The 21,311-nt window shown below is 40.3% G+C and overlaps 1 long non-coding RNA gene across 1 annotated transcript; it reads left to right on the top strand.

Moving 5' to 3' along the window:
- The first annotated feature begins 1,888 nt into the window (after positions 1 to 1,888).
- LOC117764809 lies at positions 1,889 to 18,893 on the top strand. The gene is made up of 3 exons (XR_004614449.1): positions 1,889 to 2,048; positions 11,053 to 11,055; positions 18,869 to 18,893. It is a non-coding gene; the product is annotated as an uncharacterized LOC117764809 (long non-coding RNA).
- Positions 18,894 to 21,311: the final 2,418 nt, after the last annotated feature.

Genomic DNA, 21,311 nt, shown 5'->3' with positions numbered 1-21,311 from the left:
CTGCAGCTACACCTTATTTTATATGTGCTACACAAAGCACTGCACAGCGATGCTGAATATGCTACCCATGCTAACTAGCTGCTGACCACAATGCAGGATCGCAGAGGTTGCTGCACCAAAAAGGGTTTTAAAATGCACATTTGCAAACTTAAGTTGTAGCTGTATTCATAGTTTTGTTTGCTCTCCTGTACAATGGGCAATACTATTTAGTTGCGTTTCCTGTTGTGATGAACTCCGGAAAATGTCCCAACAATGGGGTCCGGACTGACTCCAGAGTTTGCCTTTCACATATCTTGGCCCTAATCACTAAAAGCTTTGAAATCTTGTCATCTTTCTATAAGTTGACATTTTTCAACTATGTCTTCTACATGTATTGCTCCTCTATTTCATCCTGGGATAAGTAATCTTTTCCATTTTTTATTTCCTTTATACTTGGATAAACTGGATAGTCTCCTGGTGTATTCTCATATGGGCCCACTCGGATATTATCCAGAGTTTTTACTAGGGGTCTGGCAGGAGAAACTCCGCAGCTACGGACTCTGACATTTGCGTTCTCACATTCAACCCCCTTGGATAATTGTAGGAGACTATCGGGAGTTGTCTGAAATGAGCTTTAGGGGAATAACAGGAAGAGCTGATTGCTTAACTCTCACACAAAATCTTATCTGAACATTTAACCACAACACTGAAATGATTCTCTCCTGTACAAAACACTAAATAACATAAGTAATCCACAATATCCTCCTCAAACATATGCAGCAATCATCTTGGCTGGTCTAAATCATAGTTTTTCACCCTGGTAGCAGAGGGAGCTGATGCTCCAGGGTGCAGAAGAAAAACTCTTTCAGTCAAACTCCTCTCTGTAGTTTGTCACTCTTCCGCGGACACTAAAAGAATGGAATGCTGACGGACATAAGAAAAATCATAATTACTTGTAAGTCAGTTTTTTATCTTCTTAATTTTATTCATTTATTATTTTCTGTATCAAATTTATAGTTTTATCTCTGTGGTTATACCATTTTCAATTCGTCCGTCTGTTCCATTTTTCTGAGCACAATCTCAAGAATACCTAAAGGGTATTCCTTCAGATTTGGCACAAACTTTGACTTGGACTCAAACTTAAGTTGGTGGTTAAAGGTCAAAATTACCTCACAAAATACATTTTTGGCGATAACTCAAAAATTAATGCAGCCCATTAATTATTTAGACATATTTTCAAATGCTTATTTGGATAAAATGATGAAGTGATCGGATGCTATATCCAGAGGTTAAAGGCCAACTTCACTGTAACATCATGAATAAAAAACACTTTTTAACATCATAACTCAGGAGCAATGTAGGAAATTGTGAACATTCTTCTAACTGGACTGGTGAGGTGATAATCAACTTTAAAAAGGCATTAAACAAGTTATTTTTTACATTTTATGTTGATCTGTTTCTTTTGCTTCATTGTTACTGGATTAACTAATTGATTTAGAGTTATCTAAACATATATATATATATATATATATATATATATATTGTATATCACATATTGTAGCTCAATAATTAACTGCAATAGTTAACAGTGCTGTCTAATTAATGATATTAACCTTTGATATGTGTATTGTGTATTGTAAGTGTTTATCAGAGATGAGTAGTTCTTGTTCTGGCCTAAATTTCTGGTCCCTCAGTGATTACACGATACAAGGCAAATTGCTGTTGAGTCAAAATGTGTCCTCTAATTGAAATATGGTTAATAAAACAGACAGTTGGAGAGGCATGAGACACTACTTACATACCTGTGTGTGTGTGTGTGTGTGTGTGTGTGTGTGTGTGTGTGTGTGTGTGTGTGTGTGTGTGTGTGTGTGTGTGAGAGAGAGACAAAGAAAGAGAGATGAATAAAAGTAGAACGCTAATTCAGTGATGAATCTGTGTGTATTTTGGTGCTGGTAGCTCTGATTTATCACCAACACTTTATTCAAGGTCCTGAAATTAGTAAGTCACTCCACAAGATGGAAGCCCCCGACTTCAGACATAGTGATGTCGTTGTGTGTGTGTGTGTGTGTGTGTCCACTGTTGACTCCCAAACTAAGAGTGCAGTCAGACTGCCTGTGCCGGTCTTGAAGAGACTTAATAGAAACACTTTTACCTCTGGGACAAAAGTTTCTTCAAGGTGCACATCCACTTTCCAGAAGATGAACAAAATATTAGCTGAATGACAGAGCGAAGCCGACAGAGGCTATTATAAAGGAGAAAGGTGGGGAAGCAGGGAGTGGAGGGGGTGTTCTCCTGAGGACATTATGAGAAGCGTTACGCTCGCTGAGGATGAAAAAGCTGCAGGCTGAGAGAATTCACTGAGATATAGGTGAGATACAGCAGGCTCTGGGCTCAGGGAGGACACTGGCAGAGCTGAGGCAGTGAGATAATATAAAGTGCCTTTCTACAACTCTCTCTCTCTCTTGCTTCTTCACTTTCTCTCAGTCTCTCTCTCTCTCTCTCTCTCTCTCTCTCTCTCTCTCTCTCTCTCACCTGTTGGAAAGCTTACATTTTATTGCTCCTCCTCCCTGATCTCAACATCATTCCCTTTTCTCTAATAGTCCTGTATCCAGCCTTAATGGAGGCTTGTTTTTCTTTAAAAGATGTAACACTAATTACTGCACTATTACATGAGTACTTAGTAATGTGGAAATACTGCAGAGCTACCTCAGAATTATCCCTTGACATTAGTGAGTCCTCGTCAAACAGTTCTACAATAAACTGTCACTTTTTATTTTGTTTGTGTTGCACGTTGTGTGCAGGGCTTTTTATAAACAGTCTATGGGGCATAGTGAAGTTAGAAAACTTTGTGTTCATCCTGGTTTATCTGCAGTGAAGATTTTAAAGTCAATGTTTTTATACATAAAATTAATTTGCTTTATTACCATTCACATATGATTTACTGAACTGCTGTTATTATTTCATACATTGCATGTCAGCTATTTCAGAGGTCTGTCAATCTTCAGACCTTCACAACTTTTAAAAATAAAAGGTCTGTAATCCAACGCGATATGAAGCATTGCAGCAACAATACAGTCTTGTGCTTTTACTTTAAGACAAATTTTTAAGAAGAGGAAGGGATTCTATAAATGATGTTTGCATGATGGAGACATGTAAACATATGTGTCCGGCAAATAAAAAATAAATAAAAATTCAAATGATCTGGTAGAGATTTTTGACCTGCGGTTTGACCCAGTTGCATACTGCTGAAGTTTATCCTAGAACATAGAAGTGGAGTTCAACTGGGTCTGCAGACTCACAGTTAGGGCACGCTGCCCCACCACAAAAAAAAAAACAGACAGAAGCCGCTTGCTTATTCAAGTTTTATAAAATTTGTATATATTGCGTGTACAAATGGCACCAAACTCCACATGCCCTTACCAGGACGACTGAGACTATGCCAAGTGTGAAGTCGATTAGATGAACAGTTCACAGACAGACGTTTGTGGAATCAGTAGCTTTTTACTCAGGTGTGGCCGTTTTTAACAACAATTAACACTCTCTGAATAGAATCATAAATAGTTTGGAGAATTGTGCCACGGTGCCTTCAGGCTGAAAGCAAATTTTCACCTGACTTTACTCATGTCACCTTAGCTGCTGTGATGTTTGTGCAGCTCATGGTAATTGATCTCAAACAGCCTGCATATGTTAGCTAAGCTAACCAACTACATGTGTCTGTGTGTGTTTTTGTGCAACAGCTGAAACCAAATGGTGTTAAAACTTTATAAAGAAGCTCAGTTATTTCTGTTCCTGCAGACCCCTCCTCTTTTTGCTTCTGGCTCTCAATGTTCAAGTCGGGAAGTCTGTCTGACTAGGATTTAGAATTACTGAGGTTTCCAGTATTTTTTCGCTTATATTGAAATATTTTTTGGGACATATCTTTGTCTCAGATCGCCCTGTTTGCAGCTTTCCTTTGACTTTGGTTTGTTCAGGCCGGTGTGAAAGTTATAGTCTCTGCAGACTAAACAATGTGAAACCAGATCAGACCGGCAACAGGTTTTGATTACAGATGTGAGATTTTATTTAGAATATAGGACAAGATGTTGAAGATCCGTTTAAGGTTTGAAGGTCTTCTGCACAATTTAGTTTACCACTACCATTATATGCTAGCAGGTGTTGGCGATCAACAATACAGGCTAAACTTTAGGGTATAGTGAGGTTAAAGGTAAATCTGACTGGCTACTGGCTCGTATGGCAGTACTTTGAAAGCCATGTGGGCCGGTCAGTAGATCAGACATCATTACCTCTTAATGCCTTTTTAAACTAAACGCTTTCCCATTTTAGAACATTGGACAAGATGGAGAATACCCGTTGTATGTTCTACCACACTGAATAATGCCTGGCACCAGTTGATGTTATCGGATGTCAGTGACCACCAGCGGATTTTAGAGACATGTCTTCAGTTGTGTACCTTAGCCTTAGCGTCATCAGGTGTTTGGGCCTTTTAGTCACAAGACACCTTCTCCTCAGACCTCCCCAGCAACCTTCTGGTGCATGGTGCTGTTGTGGTCAGGGTTGTCATGTCGTCTATATAGGGCCTTATTGGTGTTAATCGGACTACGACTATCATAAATTAAAAAGCTAAAACACTATAAAAATCCATAAACATAAATGATTTGTATCAACATTACACTGTACATTTATACCATAGGCAGAAAATGAAAAGAAGTCGAAACATGTGTGTGTGTGTGTGTGTGTGTGAGTGTGTGTGTGGTTATTATAAAATGTGGTCGTTTGCTTGCATGTGTGTCAACAGCCTTTTCATTCATGGGTTTTGTAAAGGGGAAGATGCTGTGATTTGGTCATTTAGGTGATTTCACACCTTGTTTTCTTGGTGCACATACTTAGTTGAATCTTGGCATCACTGTTTCCTGCTTCCAAAGCTAGAGATGACTGTGTGCTGGACAGACAAGGAAGAGAGTAACGGAGGAGGGAAGTGGTGAGTAGAAGTAAGAAGGAAGGGGGGCAAAGACGAGAGGGGAGGGGAAAGTGAGGGTGACTGGTGCAGGTAAGTGAAGGAGCTTGTGAAAGGGATGGTGGGGGGGTTAAGTCCGGATATCACAGATTGCAGGTCTTTGTTGAGATGGATTGGTGCTGGCTGGGCTCAGGTGCTCTTACTATCAGGCGTACAAGAAATAAAGAGGGGAAAAAAGGCAGGAGGTGGACGATTGGAGAGAACGAAAGTCAAGGGAAGAATAAGAGCAGTGGAGGGCTAGAGGACAAGGAGAGGACCGGGGGGGGATAATCTGGGTGATGATTGGGTGCGTGGGGTTGAGAATAAAGGGGAAGGCAAAGAAGAGGGAAATAGAGACAAAGGGGAGAACGAAAGGCCAAGAAGGAATGTAGGATATGAGAAAGAGAAAAATGGAAGATGGGGAAGTTTGAAATAGTAAAAAGCAGCGAGCCAAGTGAGTAAGTGAGCTTCAACGAATCCTCTACTGCTCTCTCTGTCTCTCTCTCTGTCTCTCTCTCTCTCTCTCTCTCTCTCTCTCTCTCTCTCTCTCTCTCTCTCTCTCTCTCTCTCTCTCTCTCTCGTTCACTATGATTTATGAGCAGAAAGCTCCAAAACACTCTCCGACTGTCTTCCACAGTACTGCTGATGATGTGGGTATTTATACACACACTGCCATTTCCTGCTTTCCTGCATGCAGTGTGTGTGTGTGCATGTGTGTGTGTTTGCATGTGTGTGTGTGTACTCATGCATCATAGATTTCCCCTGACTTAACCCAATTTCTTTGTCCTGGAAATGCTGCCCAATGACTTTGACAACATCAGTCCTTGCAGCAGGTACTGTAGAAGCAGCAACACACACAAACACACCCACCCACTGGATTAGTGTGAATGTTCTGTATTTATCCCGAGGCCGTAATGGTTTTGGCTTGGTACTTGACAGCTTTAAACACAGGGGCTTAGCAGTAGGACAGTATCAGTGGCGGAGGAAAACAACATTCATTAACAACCTTTGACCTATTCATAGACTCTCTGTATCTACCGAGGGGCACTCAGAGGCCTGCTTTCCGTACACTCTGTCTTGTGAGCAGTGCGCCCGGGAGACACACAGAATGAAGGAAGGAATTGACGCAGAGAATAAAAAGGGGAAACTAAAAGTCACTCGTTGGGACTTCTAAGCAGCTTTCCCCTAGTCTTCTTTAACACTTTTAGATATGTCTCATGAATTTCCTATGTAAGCGCATTCATGAATAAAAAACATCATCACAGATGATGTTGCTCTTTACGTGCCTCATATTATACAAATTTACCCTGCACATATAGAAGATAAAGCTTTAGTAATATGTGCCACGCGTCTCATTCATTATAGATAACCTTACACAGGACTGGTTGAATGGGAGAGGATACAGGACCCAGGGGGAAGAGAGGAGACAATGACTTGGGTGTTAACTGAGCAGGTCTGAGAGCAGCTCTTTAAAAAGGAGCGATCGATATCACATAGTGCTGGTGGTCAGATACTTAGTTATTTTTCAACATATGCTGAGGCTACATGTTTATGAGGTAAGTGAATGTGTCACTCTAATGCTCCTCATGTTGAACAATCATTGTTTTTATCTCTCCTACTTTTCTTACCAATGTCTCTTCTGCACAATCCTGATAAGGCATCTTTGACTTTTGGTTGGTAATATAGGTTTTCACCAAACATTAAAGCTCATCCCTCTTCATGGTCTTCTGATTTTAACATCATGAATTAATCATCAAGAATCAAACCATACAAAATAAGGTTTTCACCTCACTATTTAAGGGGTGGTTGCACCTAGTGGCGGACTTAGGCTCCTGGTTTTTCTAAATCAGGAGCCATAAACGGGTCACAAGTTCCATATAGGAACCAATCAAATATCTAACATCCATGGACAGTTCCTGATTCAGTAATGTGCACATTTAAGCTATTCTTGTTTACTGTTAGCTCTATAGTTTGAGCAAAGCCACACATAATTGAATGTATTTTGAAAAATAATCATTGCTGATTCACCTTGTGTAAAATCTTAAAAAATAAAAATTCTTAACCAACTGTCATGTAGTGGTAGTATTGGCCCCACCCCTGGTAGCACCTGCCTGCATGTCCCAAAGCGATGTCACTTACTTATGGATTATTGAGTGTAGATTAAATGACATCAAAGTGTACAAAAAGACTTTGAACCACTGCATGCACATGTTGCAAAGTGTCAATATATAAAAATTATGTTTTGGAATTTGTTCTGAATTTGTGCTTGAAGGGCCCCAGTGTTGTGTCGATATCTATGCACATGCATGAGGTTGCACATGCACAAGTGTTGCAATTCCCATCCTGCCACTGGTGTGGTGTCATTCCACAGCTCATCAGTTGTATTAACGTGCCAAAGAAGAGGCAAACAACAAAAGGCAAAGACAAATTGAACTGGATACTCTTAACAAGTACTGCATAAGTACACAAACATGTGAGTAGTTTAAGTAGTAGTCAGTCATGGTTTAAATAGTTAATGACAGTGCTGAATTACCTAGGTGATGATCACATGATAATTACAGTATCATGATGTAATTGTGAAGTGGTCAATAACTACTGAGTATGATGTTTCACTTTTAGAGGCTGCAGAAAATGGCTAATGATAAATAATTAGTAATGGACTATTGATTGATAGTTTGTGGAGCTCAGATGTGGAAAATTATAATTATTAACTAGTAACCTAATCATTATTGAGTAATTTGTAAAAATAAAAATAAGACCTTTAATATTGTTGTTAAAATGTACGTGAATGATACATGATGATTTGACATGTGATGAACATGGAGAATTGACCGGTTTGGGAATCCAGCCTTGGGAAAAGTAAAGGATTTGACATATTTCTTGTGGAAGTCAGGGTGTATAAGAAATGTTCATGAGTCACATGATGTCAGTTATTTGTGTGACCCTGGTACAAGTTGCTGACTTCAGTGCACATCTCTGAGGAATATCAATGAATTTTGCAAAAGGAATAAAACAAAGCTTCTTTGAACCTTCTTTTCACATTCTTGGCATCAGCTGTTTTTTTTCACATACATTAAAAGTAACAGTAACGTACATGCACCATGAAGGACTTGTCTTTGAGACAAAATGAAACCTAACCCCCCTGTAGAGTTGTAGCTAGCAGGGCCTTTGTTATTGCATTAAAGACAACACATAGTGTTTTGCAACTATTGGGAATAAACCAAAGCCACAACAAACATGAGGCTATCTGGCTTCATTCAGCTGACAACCGTCACAGTACAATCAATTAGATGGACATCGAATGCAAACAATGCATAATATGATATGTCATCACTTCACCCAAGGTCCGGATTTAATTTGACTTTATTCTATATATTTCTATTTGATACTTACACGTAAAAAAGCCAATGAAGTCAGCATAACGTAGGTAGAGAAAAGGAGTGCTGCGGTGGATAAAAGGCTTCCATGGGAGCATATGTCAGTGTCAGGACCACAGGTCTGCAGAGGAGACACTGCTGAGCCTTTTAAAGAAAAGCTACGGAACATTTGAGATGGTAAAGTTAGAATCAGCAGCATTTGGTCGCTTGAAGGACCTGGATATATGGCAGCAATAAAGGCTGTAGGAGTTACAGAGTGCACCTGCACTGAGCAGAATCCCCCAGAGATGCAGGTGCAGGGGTAGCTGGAGGGGCTTCACTTTTGGAAAGTGGTCTGTGAGGCTTTAAAGTTCAGGGGGTCAGACATTATGGAAGGTTTAACTGCTGAGAGGCTGAAAGGGTGAACAACCTGCTTTTCATCTTGTTGTCTTCCGGACTTTTCAGCCATTTTAGTGCTATTTGATCCCCTTTTTTTCCTTTGGAGAATAGTTCACAACATTTGAAGCACCCTGACTACATGATGTGAGGCCAGATTAACTATAATAGACTTCATTATTATTAAATATTTAACTAGTGCAACGACTGTTCTAAACCTGCATGCTTGGGATGGAGGGTTCTTTAGCAATGTGGTCAAGAATTATTCCTTGTCATTATCGAGTCCTCCTCAAACAGTTCTACAATATAATGTCACTTTTTATTGTTTGTGTGCTGGGCGTTGTGTGCAGAGTTTTTCTAAACCAATTTAATTGTTAATGTTTTTCACAAAATAAAACTGAATTGGCATAATTACTGCTCACATGTGGGGTGTATATATAAGTTTGAATGATTTATTTAACTTCTGTTTTCTCCATAAATTGCAGGTCTGCTATTTCAGAGGTCAGTTAAGCAACCAAGACAATCTTCAGACCCAAGTTCACAACTTTTAAAAAGAATAGCTCTTTAATTCGGCTCGACAAAGCATTGCAGCAATAAAACAGATTTTGTGCTTTTACTTTATAAATAAATTCCTTTGCTATCAACACCCTTGATACTATCTGTGTCAGTCCGAAATGATGTAATTAAAAAAGTAATCAAATCATCAATATTATCTGTCAGCAATTTGTCCGACCACTGCTGTAGTTTAAGTGAGGGAGTAGAAGAAGACACATTAAACACGGTCTGCATTCTAGCTGCCCCCACTGATGGCTAGGGATCGCTGGTCACCTGTTTATTCAATCTTTATTCAAATTGAATGTATCGCTTGCCCAAATCGAACCAAATAAAAGTAACAGTTAACAAGATACCCATTCCACGTACAGACAGAAAGACAGACAGATATTTGGGTAATCAGTGGTACTACTTTCTAACAAGGCACACTTAACTAATAAAGAGTTTTGATTGTAACTTAAAGCTTTGACTTTATTGGTGGCTAATGACGTACTTATAAGAGATTTTTGAACTTGTATTAATAGCAGCTACTGGTTCCATTTTGGATCTGCTTCTTGACTTGGTAACATACCTGGTTTCATTTATTTCCATTATTTGCCAATGTATCTCTTATCAGAGCTTTGATTCACTTTCTCTCTTATAACTCTTTCTGACACATATGCTAAGAAAAAAAAAGGCATGGGAAATACTCATGACAAAGGGAAATTTTTCTTTTTAAATATATGCCTATTGTCCATCATGTTAAAATTAGAACTTGTGGTATTTTTTTTGATATGAGGCCAATGAGAGTGCTTGGTTACAGCACTTTATGTACTGTGACCCATTAGATCTGTCTCTAAGTGTTTTTGTTTTTAGAGGTTTTAAAGGCAAACACTGTTTTTCCTTACAACAAAAAGATAAATGAGGCAGGGCAGGGTAAATGAATGTCAGGGCAGTGATAAAACATTTTTCAGAAAGACCTGCCCTCTTTCAGCACAGCACATCCCAGGATAAACGTGGTATAATGGTATAATGTTCCATCCCTACACTCAGGATGACAGGTTGTGAAAATCCCTTTGGCTGATTGGACCATATCACCATGTTGATACCTTACTGTGCATTTAATAATGTATTACCCACATATACAAATATAACTTATCTATAAAGCTTTACTAAATTGCTTGCTATCCATGTCATCAGTTACAATTTGTAAAAACAGGATTGTTCCCCAGCCAGTATACCGTACCAATTATCTTGCTCACACCATCACACCACCAGCAGTCTGGACTGTTGACACAAGGCAGGTCGGGTCAATGGATTAATGCCATAAAGCCTATCATGAGACCAGCCCACGTTTTCCCACTCTTCTACTGTTCCTGTTCTTGACCGACAGCAGTGGAGCCTGACATTGTCTTTGCTGTTGTACACCATCCACCTCAAGGTTAATTTGGTCAATCTGAGATGCTTTTTTGCTCACCACAGTTCTATAGAGTGGTTATACCACTGGACTCCATTCTCAGTAAAAACGGTTGAGACTGTTGTTTGTGAAAAGCAGAGGAGATCAACATTTTTAGAAAAACTCAAATTGTGTCAAAGTCACTAAGATCACATTTTTTCTTCATTCATTTGGCTTTGTTTTCTCCTGTGCGTTCCCCTTCCCTATTATTTTCTCCCCTGTCTGGTTGTGTGTTGTGTGTCTCAGGCTGGGTGTGGCTGACCTCGTTGCTACTGACCAAACTCTGATGCCATCTACCCCTGCTCAATATAAAAGTAGTCTTCCTCTCCAGTCTTCACCAGTTGGTTTTTGAACCCACAGTGGTAAAACGCCTTGGCCAAACTCTTGCCTTGCTTTTTGAATGCTTTTTGTGAATTCTTAGAATTTGGCTGGACCTGTTTTCTCCCTTGTCTCAGACCTGCCACACTCACCTGTGCCGCCAAAAGTTTGCTAAATGTAACTTGATTGTGATTTTCCACTTTTTGCATGCAAATAAAAAAAAAATTGAAGGGTCTACTTGAATCATTGTGAAATGTGTGCATCAAAGGGTTGAATTTAACATTTGTACAGTGATATAGAGGAGACTTCAATATATAGAGATACTGTATATATCGATATTTGTTTTAGGCCATATCGCCCAGCCCTAGTATATATACATGTATATGTATTCTAACGCTTCCGTAGTTTAAGAAGTTGCTCAGTGAGTCCTCGCTATATGTTGCCAAGAACACAAAGATGAACTTCACTGTTCTTCCTGCTGTGACTGGTCTATTAAGCTGTTTTCAGACATGACCTACGGTTAAAGTCTGGTGAATTGGGTCCAGAGTTTACCCCGAGTTTGCCTTTCCCACATGCACAATGCAGCAGGAGGTTCTCTGCACAGACGGGTTCACAACAGCAACAAATCCTCAGCATTATCCAGGCGAGAGGTGGAGCAGCAGGAAGAGGAAGGATGTAATGGCATAATTCTGCTGCGAAGATCACGCGACTTTCTTTACAACACACAGACACCGTCATCAGCTCTTATCGCCACAAACTCTCTCGAAATCTTCATCGGTATCTTCTATGTGTGTGTCACAGCTTTTTGAGCCGCAGATATTTGTTTTCTTTTTCATTTTTGCGTTTGTCGCATGTAGGAAGCATCATCACCCCCCCCCCCCCCCCCCCCCCCCCCCCCACACACACACACACACACACACACACACACACACACACACACACACACACACACACACTCGCTCGCAGTGAATCTCACATCGGATTCTCCTGGACTTTCTACGGACTTTATATTAGGAGGCCAGGTGGAGAGAGTCTGCAGATAAGCCTCTCACTCTGACATCTGCGTTCACACATGCACCTCCTCTGGAGAAAATATGGAGAATCTGAAGCGTTCAGTGCATGTCTGAAAGCAGCTTTAGTGAATAGCTTGCTAAAGTGAAATTTGTCCTTGTGTAGCAAGTCACTGTCCTGGTGTCTGTAAGTGATGCGTTCCATGTCTTTACATGTGTGATGTAAACAGAACACCTGGATAGCTAGTGTTAGCAGTGATAACAACCATGGCAGAACTGACAGAAACATTAACAGCCTGTCAAAAGTCCAACTTGAAATATGTCCCAGTTGTGCACTCGCAACACTGCTCATCTGACAAGTGAAGGGCTGGACAAAAATACACTTAGCAAATCATGTCACTAAAGATTTACCACTTCAAAGGTGTAACCCGGCAACTGTTCACCTTGTGTAAACCTTGCGATCACAGTGTAAATTACAGAGTCCAGCTGTAGAAAACAGGTGTATCAGGCCTGCTGCAGTCATTTGTGAAGATAATTCATTGCTGTGACCTGCAGACGTGTCACACCAGGTGTCGTGGCGGATCATGTTGGAAATTACAATTCACTGTCGTCTGGTCACCCCTCACCACCGTGTCTCTTGCTTTCTCCCCTTTATTCCCTGCCCTTTCTGTAGCTCTCTCTCTCTCCCTCTCCCTCCGCCTTCTCCTCTCCCTTCCACTCCCTCATCTTCCCCCCCGTCTGCATTTTCGGACATCGCTGAAATGTGATGCCGTCAGCCGCAGTAAGCAGAGCTCTGTCTAAGGGGCTTGTAACAGCCGTATGGTGGCTATTTTAGCGTGAACTCTGACGGTTGTGGCTGTCACATCTGATGGTGAGGGCGGCGCTGATCTGTGGTGGCAGGAGGACCTCGAGGAGGAGAAGGAGGAGGAGGAGGAGGAGGAGGAGGAGGAGGAGGATCGCTACTCCAGCCTCCCGTCTGACTGCACACTCACTGCTGCTAGTTTATAGAGACGCAGAGACACCACACACAATTTAGCACACATAAACACACACTCATATTATCAACAACTCCATCTACTCATAGACAAAATGCACTGAAATGTGCATATGGATCTAATAAACAAGCAAAAGAGCACATACACATTTATAAGTAGACCCACAGTCTAACACACACACACACACACACACACACACACACACACACACAGTGGAGCAGCACCGCAGTAAGGTTTCTATGCTGCTGCCATTACTTACAACGCTGAACACTCACTTCTCCCCCTTTCTGTTTCTCCACCCTTAGTTCTCCTCCTCCTCCTCCACCTCCTCCTCCTCCCTCGTTTCCAGCTTCTCTCATTTCCTTTTTTTTTCTTTTTATCTGACTGACTCCCACTTCCCTACACGTTCTGCTCTCTCTCACCTTCCCATTTTTCATTCATTCCCTTGTTCATTTAGCCCAGTGATTTATTCTTTATGACTCCTGGTCCTTTGTCTCGCCCATTCGTTACCCTCGTGCTCGCAGACACATCTTTTCCCTCCCTCGTTCGCTCACATTCACACCAGAGTGGCTCTCTTGTGCCGAGAGGATCGTATAACCCTTGCACATGTGTTTGAAGTGTTGCAGCCCTCCGTGCTCGGCTCACGTTGGGTCGAGTCCAGTTTTCTCACCCACATAGAGTCGCTTGGTCCCAGAGCTGCAGCGGTGAGCCCTCTACTCATGTCTCTAACCCTGAGGCTTCAGCGGATCAGAGCAGAGATAGACCTGTAGCCCTCCTCACTTTCAGCCAACAGCTTCAGCTGTTCACCTGAATACTGAAATGTTAACAGCACTGACACACACACACACACACACACACACACACACACACACACACACACACACACACACACACACACACACAGCAGGTAACCCACCCACTGCTGTCAGCATTTAATATGTTGGTGTTTTACATGTAAATTACATATTTTAGGTAATTGTATTGGTATTGTGCATATTTATTTTTATTATATCATGTTTTAAGCAACTCCTGCCTCCATTTGTAAATTCTGTCTTTAAAAACAGGTTAACCGTGATTAAGGAAATGATTTGTCTTGAGAATTTGAGCAAAAGATCAAAAACACAGAGATGCACTTGAAGCATCTGGCAAATGCTTTTTTAATTTGCCTTTTTTTTCTTAAACTGTGCTTTGATGCAAATGATTAATTCCTGTTCCTTATTAGATTTCACATAGTTCTCAAATCCATCCATCCCAATTTTGCTTCGAGGGTCATGGGGGGGACTGGAGCCAAGCTATACATCCTGGACAGGTCACTAATCTATTTCAGGACAAAAAAACCAACACGCTTATATTCACGCCAACAGACAGCATAGGAATATGCAATTAACTTAACCTCCTGCAAGCTGAAGAAAACCCGTAGGCATGGGGAGAGCACACAACGTCCACACAGAGAGGCCCTGACAGTCCAGTACGTTCAAACCTGAGGCTCAAACGCAGAACCTTTTCGTAGGAACGGTTCTTCCAGTGTCCATATGCAGGTTTTCAATTGATGGAGAATCCTGGCATTCCTTTAATCTCAGCCTTGAAAAAACACTTAAAAACTTAAAGCTAATAGATGTAATATTCAAAGAATATCGGATGAGCGGAAGCACTAAAATATATATATATAATATATGAAATTATATACGGTAAATATATGGTAAATTCATTAACAAAAAAAATTCTAAGCTCATAAACTCACCATTAAATAGTTATGTATTCGATTAATAGCAAGTAATAATAAGAAAAAACACAGTCTTTCTAATGTTAAAAATGAAATACTACATGTGCAGAGGGTGCTGTAATATTAAACCAGCAAAAACTTTTAACAGGTGCACAAAATGGAGACTTGTAGTAACCTCAAAGTAAAGGCCAGATCCACTTTAGTTCTGAGCCTAGTGCACAACCCGTCTGCTGGGGTTTTTTTAATTCAGAAAAAGCAACATGTGATGTAATGTTAGTTTTGTGCAGAGTATGTTGTGAGACCAGAGATAACCGCTCACATAGGCAGCGATGGCCAGCCTCGTCAACTGTGACTGATTGAAACAAACAAAAATATTGATCTAAATTCTTATCGTCTCTTAACAATTAAAAACAAAAATTAATAGATAGATTAAATAAATAAAACGATAGAAAAATATATACAAAAAATTGTATATACGTAGCCCATTTGGAAACAGCCTTTACAAAGTGCTTCACAAAAAGAAAAATCAAGAATACAAAACAAAGACGAGAGGAAAGAAGCTAATTAAAACAATATTATTCAAAATCAGACAGCAAATGATATAACAGAAAATGTAATATCAAAGACTGCAGATACAAAATATTACATGATTTCAAAGTAATGGCAAATGTAAAGGATGAAAGGAACATAAGTTATAGGAAAAGGGTTTAACGTGAACGTCCCTAATTTTCATCTTAGGTTCTTAGGTCCAGTCGCTCCTTAAGATTTTCTCCAACATATATTTGTTACGGCACAAATGTACTTCATGTACTGATGCTCAGTGTAAGTGTTGCTGGTGCAGATTCTCCAGGATAAATACACAGCATGCATAGTATCAGCTGGTGTGTATGTGGAGATGCACGGAGAGGGTTGGAAGAAGAGGGATAAAGGAGAAAAATCATCTTCTTCTAAACGATCACCCATAAGGCTTCATGTTACTCAGCAAAAGGAAAAGCTCAAACAAAGGTCTTCAGTTGACTACAGCTGCAGTGGTAACCTTTGAAACTTCAACCTCAACAGGGCGATTAAATGGAAGAGCTATCTGTGTGGGTATTCACCTCGTCTGCACTTTTGTTTGACAAATAATGCGAATTATGTGTGTGTGTGTGTGTGTGTGTGTGTGTGTGTGTGTGTGTGTGCGCGCGTGTGTATCGGGACACACACACACACACACTCACCAATAGTGCCACTCAGCCATCTATGTCACACCCCTGTCCATGACCTAGTCCCTGCACATGATTAATTCCGCTTTATGCATTAAAGTCCATTTCAGAAAGGTCAGGAAAGGGGTGGTACAAGCAGGAATCGAGCAGCGCCCGCCTCTCCTCTTAAGATCGTTTTGTGGACTCAAGGCCAGTTTCCCTTTAGTAAACTCACATTAAATTCACGCATCTTTCTTTTTACCCCCTTTCCTTTCTTAGCAAATGAGACAGATTATGCAGAGTAGTGCTACCCATTCAATTAGCGTTAAGCCCTGCTTCCCTAGCAAAGAGAAGAAAAAGGGATTCTAATTCATTAGGTGGGATTAAATGACGGTTTAGAGGCGCTTTGGTGTCTGGGAGAGCGGTGACTGTGCTAAGGAGTTATGGGGAGTGAAGCGATGAGGGGTGTAATTTGAGTCCTCTGCATTTTCTGTCCTCGAATGTCTTCCTTTCACATTTCACGCCTGTTGGGCTGCCTCAGATCGACGCTTTTATATGTCTGTTAAAAATGAAGGTGTCTACCTAAAAGGCATCATCATGGCCCCACTCCTTAATGGCAGGATGTCAGCTCAAGGAACAGGATTGTAAATAGATATGACTGAAAACAGAGGATAACCCTGAATCATCAAAAGGACAACTTTTCAGAACTTTGATTTTGACTGACAATAAAATATGGATGGGGTTTTGAATGCAATTGCAAACAACCTCTCACCATATTTTGGGAATAAAAGCTGATCAAATGGCAAGATGTATTGTGAAAGGGTTTGTTTGAAGGGACAAATCCGAAACTCTGGAACCAGTTTGCCTCGGCTCTACAGGGCATTTTAGAATCCACACATTTCCGGCTTTGATTCAATCTGCTCTCATCAGCAAGGTTTTAAAGTCACAACGGGCAACTTTTTTTCTTAGGCTACATCTATGCTATTACATTGTGGTTTGAAAACACATCAAGTTTGCAGCAGGCGTCCAGACTACTTAGGAGTTTCAGAGCAGCTAAGATGGCAAAGTTTGAAAACTCTGGAGCTGCGTTTTAGTCTGGATGCGAAGAAATTTCGATATTTGGAAATGATGACGTAGACACTTACTACTGCTTGCTGATAAGGTCTTTTTGGTAACTACAGAGCCTTCGCTGATTTGCAGGCTCCTATCACATGATCCTCTTTGGGAAGGAAAGAGCCGGCATCAGCCTCGTCCTCCAGCGTAGAACACAACATGTAAAATCAGTGTTGCTGACCCTGTTGCCTTTGCTCACAGCTGTGGTGCAGTTAAAATCTGCATCTGACAATAATACCACTGCTGACATGCATACAAGACAAGATATTATTTGAGCAATACCTGTTTACACCCGTACGAGCATGCGCAGTGCATGTGATGGTCATGTGGTATGCGTTTTTAGGCGTTCTGCTATAATATGAAACCAAAGCACTCTAATGGACAGAGATTGTTTGTTTTTGTATTTTTCAAACTAAAACGTACAAGTGTGGATGTAGCCTTAGTTAAAAACCTCCAACACCCTGCCCTGTACAAAGCCAAATAGCAATCAGACAGCTAGTTACAATCAGGTGAACATAGCAGAGCCTTTACCAAAGAGCTGGATAGTTTCCCCAGGCTTCTGCAATGAACAGTAAAGCAACACATGGAATAATGAAGAGGATCTCACAACATTAATACTGTATTTCTGCTGTTCATCTCGTGATCATGATGACTAAAGATTAAATGAGTGTTATTTTCCAGAGTTGTTGAAAAATATGTCAGTCCGCACAATGTTTTGACATCTGATGAGTCTGTAAACTCGTGGATCTTGACGTAAAGGCTGGTTTGTATTTTATTGTCTCTGAAGTAGAAGCGGGGTGGTGCAGTGGTTAGTTTGCTCACTGGCTGGGATTGGCTACAGCCCCTCCACAACCCAAAAAGGATAAGCGGTATAGATAATGGATGGATGTCTCCATCTAGTACCTAGAAGAGCAGTACATTTCTTAAATGCCGAGCTGTTTTCAGTCAGAACGCCAACGATCACATTTGTTAAATCAGGTTTATTCGTTGGGTAATATGCCAACTAGTTGTAGCCTACTTCTCGGAAGTGGCCAGAAAATCACCTAATAAGAATTTAAATATAAAGAAGCACGTAAATCTTGGAATCAAGCTAAAACAACAAAACAAATCTTCATAAATTTGATTGATATTGACATGGCCTCATGAGGCTCTGAGAGTATGGTTTCATTCAGGTGGTTTATTTTGTCCTCAGAATCTCAGATTCTATTTTCAGTCATGGCAAAGTCAATAAATCATAGATAAAGAATACGGCGCAGCACTCCAATTTGAGTTTTTATTGCCGTGTAGATGATTCGGGCAACATGCCATCTTTCAGCATGCATTTCAGGCAATAATAGTGTCAAACCTCAATTAATATTCATAAATCGACAATACAACCATGCACACAGCTGTGTCACGAATATCATCTCTCATCCACTGATTCCCTTCCACTCCCTCAGACAGTGGCCTGAAGAAGAGCTAGAGGCTCTACACAAACTGCTTTTTGGGCAATAATTCCATTTAAGTGCTGAACAGAAAAAAACCCTACCTAGAATGATAATAATTGTATGATCTGGACAAATGGGGGAATGAGTTGGTCCTCAAGGTAAGAAAAATTTGGGAAACTCACTAAGAAATTCACTAGATGCTGTCTACAGTCTATTCAAGCTGGAGATAGAGAAAAGGGCAAGGGCAGACGGGACTGAGCGAGAGAAGTGAGTGATGATAGGGCGAGGCAGAGCACAGAGGACACTGACCCGGGCAGAAATGTGACACCTCTGGCAACGCCATGACTGGAGTATTCTGAAAAAATCAGCTTGAAAAAAAGTCATGTTCAGTATGTGTGTGTGTGTGTGTGTGTGTGTGTGTCTCGACCAAGACTAAAGACAAGAGTGTAAAATTAATTTAGCTTTTTACTTAAAAAACTTAAGTCTGATTATCTTAAATTAGAGAAAGAGCAGTCAGAGTCTATAAAGTTTCTGTATAGAGTGCAGGGTATAATACTGTCATTACCATTGTTTATTCAAAAAGCATATTCTTAAAAGGTTCTAGTTGAGTGTATCAACTAGAACCCTGGCATGATGAACTTTAAACTATCCAGTTCCCAGAGAAAATAGTAATTTGACAGGTTTAGTTTTTCCAAACCTAGAAAACACCCAAACCTATAGACCCAAAATGCAGACACATATAAAGGGGTGATAAGAAAAAGGTTTTTATTATGAAGTATATTCATACACAGAGGCAGATTCAAGGGGCTGTACAGTGACATAAAAAACAGCAGCGATCAATTTCAAGCAAAATAAATGTTTAAAAAGAGTAGAATAAGAGAGGTAAAAAAGATTTAAAGAGGTAAAAGACATAAAAAGAAAAAATCAGTACAAAAAAATTCAAAATAAGTTGAAAGAGAAAAAAGAATACAAATAAAATAGAACTGTGTAAAATAATAATAAAAAAGATTAAAATACAATGACGTTATGACCTTGTAAAATAGCTTAGTTAAAGGCACTTGTGAATAATAATAACAAGTTTTTAAGATCACCAGGAAGTTGCTTCCAGCACTCTGCTGCATAGTGACTAAAAACTGCTTCTCCATGTTTAGATTATTCCCTGGGAAGCAGTTAATGACATTTAGAACAGAGGTAAAGCAGGGACAGACGGGTGAAAGAGTGAAAGTTGCAGACTGGGTTTGTTGCAGAGGTGTGGTAAAAGAGGTTATAGCAGGCTGGCTGGAGCTGGTATGGCTGAGGTGAGGTGACCCGAGAACGGAGCAGGCTTACAAACTTGATCCTGAACACAAGGAGAACACAGGTAAGTTGAGGCATGAGGAAACACATGCTTTGTCTACTACTGTAGAAATCTCCATCCACGTGACCTTTGTTTTATACAACATGTCCGTCCAGACGAGAACACAAAAACAAATGCCGGCCCAGCTAGCGATAGTAGATGTATGATCCGTCAAATAACAGAAGAGAACGGTGTGGTCCATCACTTTGAAAGGTGTTTGTAAAATATTTAGTGACTTAGAACGCTGTTAGCATGTGGATGCGGTAAAATACATAAAAAGACGAGAGCAACACAGCACAGCACAAACTGCAGCAAGCAAGTTTTTCTCTACATTTAAACATGTTCATTCAACGTGCTTTTTACCTAGTTATGATATTAAGTGTAGAATAAACACAAACATTTTATCATGGATTTTCCCTTGATTTTCCCTTGATGCCGTTATGTTGTTGATGATGTCATTAACAGTGCAGAAAAAATATTTTGCCGATGAGCCCACTATATTGTTGTCTACATAGAAGTCCCTATAAAGCCAAGTTGTGGGTAGTGAAAGAGTGAATTTTATGACGTAACGCCATAAAATAATGTCTAAAAATCATACTAAATCAAAACCCAGGCTACAATCTTGCGATTAAAGATTTCGCAAGCTCAAGGACGACAAAAACGACAAGGGGAAAACTAGAGACACAGCCGGAGTCCTGACAATTAATTTTATTAAATATTATTTAGGAATTTTATTCTGAGTGCTCAGGAAGGCTTTAACATGATCTGTTTGATTTCTTCAGATATAAATTTCACCAGAATTGTTTAAAGAAAGTGACTTTCTGCAGTGTACTACCTTTGGGTGTCGACTGCATCATAACAAATGTTTCAAATCTTAAGGATTTCTGTGTGTTTATTTTTTAAACCATGAAAAAGGCTTTGGATCAGGAAGTGACTGGGCTCACATACATGGCCTCCTTGTCACAGACTGTCTGGATCAGACACAATAAGGATAAAGGGGATAAACCTGCCTCATACAGTTACTTATACTGTAACCATACACACAAATATCCTGCGTGTCCCATTGAGACCATCTGAGACAGCTCTCCCCTTACTGACTCAACATCACCACTAAAAAAAAACCCTTTTTGACAACTTTATGGACTTATTGACAAAAGCCTGCAGTGTTAAAGGGTTGATGTAATGAGGAGAGGACTTGTGAAAAGGTCCCAGAGTATTTTGTGAATCTGTCCTTCTTACCACTCCTGTCATATGCTACACTGCTCTCTGGCATGTTAAAGCAGCTTGTCAACTTTAATCACAGCGCTGTTCAGAAATCTAACTGGAAAAGTCTGTCTCTTCTAATAGTGCAGTCCAAACAGGCACAGTGTCTGTGCCTGTTTGTGGGTATACTGAGAGCCAATCAGCTACTCACCTTCCTCCGCTAACAGCATTTTAATCACTGAGGGGGAGTTCCACTAGTTTAATTGTTTGTAGTCTGTTCCCAGTAGCCTACTT

The sequence above is a fragment of the Hippoglossus hippoglossus genome, chromosome 7, assembly GCF_009819705.1.
Source record: "Hippoglossus hippoglossus isolate fHipHip1 chromosome 7, fHipHip1.pri, whole genome shotgun sequence".
Classification (NCBI taxonomy): Eukaryota; Metazoa; Chordata; class Actinopteri; order Pleuronectiformes; family Pleuronectidae; genus Hippoglossus; species Hippoglossus hippoglossus.
This window is presented reverse-complemented; position numbering and strand designations above follow the sequence as displayed.